The sequence below is a fragment of the Meriones unguiculatus genome, chromosome 10, assembly GCF_030254825.1.
Source record: "Meriones unguiculatus strain TT.TT164.6M chromosome 10, Bangor_MerUng_6.1, whole genome shotgun sequence".
NCBI lineage: Eukaryota > Metazoa > Chordata > Mammalia > Rodentia > Muridae > Meriones > Meriones unguiculatus.
Genome location: NC_083358.1, coordinates 83,216,364 through 83,221,675, shown reverse-complemented (window position 1 = coordinate 83,221,675; position 5,312 = coordinate 83,216,364). Strand labels below are relative to the sequence as shown.

The 5,312-nt window shown below is 41.6% G+C and overlaps 1 pseudogene; it reads left to right on the top strand.

The window, feature by feature from the left end:
* Nucleotides 1–1,952: 1,952 nt before the first annotated feature.
* On the top strand, nt 1,953–2,664 carry LOC110553215 (mRNA turnover protein 4 homolog; annotated as a pseudogene).
* The last annotated feature ends 2,648 nt before the right edge of the window (nt 2,665–5,312 follow it).

Genomic DNA, 5,312 nt, shown 5'->3' with positions numbered 1-5,312 from the left:
TTAGATTTAAACATAAAAAAAACTTCAAATGTGATATAAGTACTACAATTCAAAATACATGTTAGAAGACAAAGAATTTCAATAAGAGTTAAAAAGTATAGTCTTAGTCTTCCTTTGCCCCAAATTTTATTTAATTAATACTTAACATTCATTGGTCATATTTTATATGCCAGGGTTTTATAATTTAAGTATGGAAACTATTATCTCTCACTCCCTTTGCAAACAAATACAAAAGTTGGAGAGAACCAATAATTTGCCTTGGGGACATGAGAAGAAGAAAGTTTAAAAACTCGATAAAGATCAGCTTTGTTGGTAAATGTTAAACAACTGAATCTCCATGATTAATTTTTAGCAGAAATTCAAATGACCAGTTACCATGGTGTCAACAGAAACACTGAGCCAGATCGCAACCTATCAGTTCTACCAGTGTGACCTTTCTGACTGTGGCAGAGGAGAGTCGCACATTCCGACACAAATGAGGCCGTGTCAGCAAATTACTGCTAGTGACCATCGTCCAACAACTTTCCAGATACCACAGGAGTCCACCTCCAAGGACAAAGCCGGAAGAAGCCGGAGACTGTGTCGGGGGTCTGACTCCTTGTGTCCTATGGATGCGCTGATGTGTGTCCCCTTTCCTTTGGAATTTAGAGCTGCTCCTCATGAATATTCCCTCCCCCTCTGTTGTGTGTGTTTTCTGTCCCTGTTGTCTCTGTCTTTCTTTTTCTCTTGTATCTCTCTATATACATATCCTTTTCTCCTCCCTCCCTCCTTTTCTTTCTTTCTCCTTCCCTTGATTGCTCCCTTCCTCCCTCTCTCCTTACCCCCCCCCCCCCCGTCTTCCTCTCTCTCTCTACTTCCCTGCTGCATTAAGCAGCTGACCTCTGGTTATGCTTTGGGAGGTTAACACTTGCTCCATCCTAGTGTTTCAACTGAGTGTTTCACAATTTTAAAACAGTACGTGTGCACCCCGTCCCCAACACAGAAGCTATCTCCAAGTGACAATCACTTGCAAAGGACAAATTAGTTTTCTCTGGCAGAGTGTCTCTGGGTTTACAAATCACACTTAGGAGCAAGCCGGTGCTCAGCAGTAGGTGGCCAAACCGAAATATGCTTAATGGCATGTTTGGAGTGTTGTTTTGTTTTTGTCTCGTACTGCTTTGTTTGGACATTTAAAACCACACTGGGCTTTTGCTTGTAAATTATGGTTTCACATATTGTGTTTTTATGGGTTTTGTTTGTGTGTGTTTCCAGGTGTCTGTATTTCTTGTGCTTTTTCTTTCTTTTTTGTTATTGTTTGTCTGTTTTTGAAATTTTTTTTGTCAGTTTTCTAACGAAAGAGAGAAAGAAGGATGAGTGGGGAGGTGGGAGGGTCTGGGAGGAAATGAGGAAGGAGAAACCATGATCAGAATATATTGAGTGAAAACAATTATCTTTAATAAAAATAAAAGTGTATGCTCAGGGGTGAGATTTATTAAGACTAATAAATCTGCTTCATCAAGAATACCCTTAATGATAACTTGTACCTTTTCACTGAGAATATGCTAAGATCCTCTAGTGGTTGGCACTAAATTCATGCACATATATGTAACACTAGTTGGAATTACTGGGTTCCAAAAAGAGAGATGGAGGAAGGAGAGGAGGAGGAGGAGGAGGAGGAGGAGGAAAAGGAGGAGGAGAAAATGATGACATGAGGTTGAGAGGGACCTGCCAGAGGGGATGTCAGGAGGAGTTGAAAGAGAAAATGGGGTGATTTTCTTTGCATAATTTTTCTTTGTATATGCCATGTTTTGTCTTGTATGTGTGTGAAATTCTCAATGAATAAAAATTAAATCTCAGACTGATCTCTGGAACTATAGCTTTTGTGTCACTAGTGCAAATAGCGAAGCAATTTAAAAACAAAGTACTGCTACAGCACTAACATTTGGGCACGTGTCTTCAGTGCGAAGCCCGAATCCAAGCGAGACAAGAAAGTTTCTTTAGCAAAAACTGCCAAGAAAGGCTTGGAACTGAAGCAGAACCTGCTAGAAGAGCTTCGGAAATGTGTGGACACCTACAAGAACCTCTTCATCTTCTCTGTGGCCAACATGAGGAACAGAAAGCTGAAGGACATCTGGAAAGCCTAGAAGCACAGCCGGATGTTCTTTGTCAAAAACAAGGTGATGATGGTCACCTTGGGATGAAGCCCATCTGACTTAGACAAAAACAACCTGCATCAGGTCAGCAAGAAGTTGAGAGGGGAGTTTTTACCAATCGCACGAAGGAGGAGGTGAATGAGTGGTTCACCAAGTACACAGAAGTGGATTCTGCTGGAGCTGGGAACAGGCAACTTTAACTGTGAGCCTGCACCCAGGGCCCCTGAAGCAGTTCCCTCATTCTGAGGAACCACAGCTGAGGCTGCCCGGCCTGCCCACTGCCCTCAAGAAAGGTGTGGTGACCCAGATATCTGACTAGGAAGTATGCAAGGAAGGTGACATGCTGACCGCAGAGCAGGCCAGTGTCCTGAAGATTTTTGGGTATGAGATGGCTGAAGTCAAAGTGCCCATCAAATACACGTGGGATGCTCAGACTGGAAGATTTCAGCAAATGGATGATGACTTGCCTGAGAGTGCACCTGAGTCTGAGGGAGAGTTCGAGATGACAGCTGACTTTAGGACTTGGGACTAAGGCCTTCCAGCAAGTTCTTCATCTCCACAGGACCACCCAGGACTGGAGGGAGCAGCTATTTGTTTTGCTATGGATAAAGACAAAGGAGTGACTTTATTTCTTTGTTTCTATAAGGAATAAAATTTTGTCCACGGGCTGTTCCTGTGGCAAGAGACTTTTTCTAGTAAATAATAAAAAAAAGAAGTAACATTTGCAGACCCATGAAAGGATGTTCAGGATCTCCAGGGAGCCACAGATATCGGCCAACCACTATCCTTGTCTAAAGTCACCAGAGCCTTGTTCTGGCATTTGTAATGGCTTTTCCACATCCATTCTTTCCCCCTTATAATCCAGATGCCAAGAAGCAGCCCAAGGACTTATGGGGCTTTTAATCATATTACTTTGTTCCAAAACACTTTTATGAATCCCATCACTCTTAGGACAAAATTTAAATACTTGTAAGGGCTGACCGAGCCATCCATAAGCCAATTCCTGCTAAGTACTGTAGAGTCACTTCCCCAGTTTCTCCTCCTGGCTCTTTTTGCAATAGCTCCTCTCTGTTCTCTGAACAGAGTAAATACACTATACCAGTGTTTTGACATATGTCCTTTATTTCTGTAATGCTTTCTCCATATGCCATGTACCTGACTGACTTCATATCTTTCATCTATCAATTTAAAATCTCACTTTAAGAGGCAGTCCTTAATATTAGGTAAGATTTCTCCCTGTTGTATGATTTCACAAACACTCTTGGGGTTTAATAATTAGTATGGTAGCATATATGTTTGAAGTTAGCTTTCCCCATGAAACTATACCTGATCAAAAACAACTGGTCATGCTCTTCATCATCTCCCTAAACTTGACACAGATTGGATGCATCTAATGTCATCTGAGTTTATTGAAAGATGCCATCTAAAATAAAAAAGGAGCTTAAAATTTGCTTATTTATAAGTATCAATCTGTCTGCTCCTTTGAGTGCATAAAATTGACACTGTGGCCTCAATTTATAGAACAGGAAAGAATCTGACTCTATACAAATTACCTACCAAAGACTTTCTTATTAAAAAGAAAGGTTAGCAAACAGAACATGTAAAACATCTCTCTTATCCCCACAGTAATTTGAAAATCCACCCTTAATAACAAAGATTTTGTTATAAGGACCTTATTGCACATTAGTCTCTCATTAATTTAAGGTAATGAGTCCCCAAGGAGTTTCCTAAACTCTTCACTTAAATAGACTACAGAAAGCCTGTAGACATGGACAGCAGGCGTTCCTTGTCTATCCTTCTTCTCCAGCAGAAAATACTGATCTTTTAACACATCTGAGGCAAGTTGGTAATTTCTTGACTTTCTAAATAATGCCTTCATGCTCCCAAGTCAACATTAGAAGTGTCCTTCATTTCTATATACTATTAAAACGTTTGCGCCCCTCTTAGTGCTTTTCCATGAAATTAAGGAATTCCAGGAAAGCTCCAAGTTCCCCAGATTGTAGGTATAGCCTTTGGTGGTTTGCACAAATCTCATGCGTAGTAATGACCAGAAGGTAGGAGGGCATGGTAGTCTAAGAAAGTACACCGGAAATCATAGTTTTCAGTATTTTTCACAAGCCCAAATAGACACCTCCAAACCAGCACAACCCTTCAAAAAGTACGTTTATAACATTTACCTACTAATTCTGCTAAAGATAAAATCGAATTCTATTCTATCATTGCAGCATATGAATAAACCATAGTGGGTTATAAAACTCTAGGGACTGGAGAGATAGCTAAGTGGGCAAAAACAACCTTAGATCCACATAACAACCAGGCATGGTAGAACACACCTCTAGTCTCTATCTCCAGCGCGGGGAAGCTGCAGAGGCTTGCAGGCCAGCTAGCCTGGCACACGGATCATGAGATCCTGCTGCAGACACAGTGCAAGGTGAGGACTGACACCTGGAATCGTCCTCTGACCTCCGCATGAGAACCGTGTCTTGCTCATGCACTCACACGCACAGAAGTGCACACGCAAAGGCAAAAACTCAGGGTGTGTTGGTGCTGAAAAGTTACCGTTGTTTGGTTAAATGGCAGTTCGAACCTAAATATTTCAAATAAGAGCATATATGAGACAATGCTTCCCGGAGCGCTCTTCTCCAAGCAGCTGTGCACATCCAGAAGGATGAAGTCAGGGCCCATCCATCATCCTGCACAAGAATCCACTCACTCGGAACACATTGAAGACTCCAGCATCACACCTGAAACGACAAGATTCAAACACAGCAGAGAGTTCTTTCTCCATTAGTGTATATTTCCTTTGTTTCTCTTCGTCAGTTTTTGAAACTAATATTTGTTGCATTGTCTTCGAAAAGGAGACAATAGAATCATGTATGTTTTGGTCTTAGGCTAATGGCCCAACCAAGTCATGTGATACTCCAAAGTACCATCATTACACACTTAAGGAAGCTGTAAAGAGTCAGTTTCTCACAAGCAGTGAACAGCAGGTGCCTTATCGTCCCACAATCTGGAGGTATGAGATGGGCCTCACTTCTGCCCTCCTCCTTGTGTTCTTTTAGGCTTCCAGCTCACTGACCTGTGGTTAGTGTACTCTCCAGAGGGAGGCCAAGGATTAATAGGACTTATTGCTCAGCGCTCATGTAAATGGAACCCACTGAAAAGAGTAAAGAAAGAAAA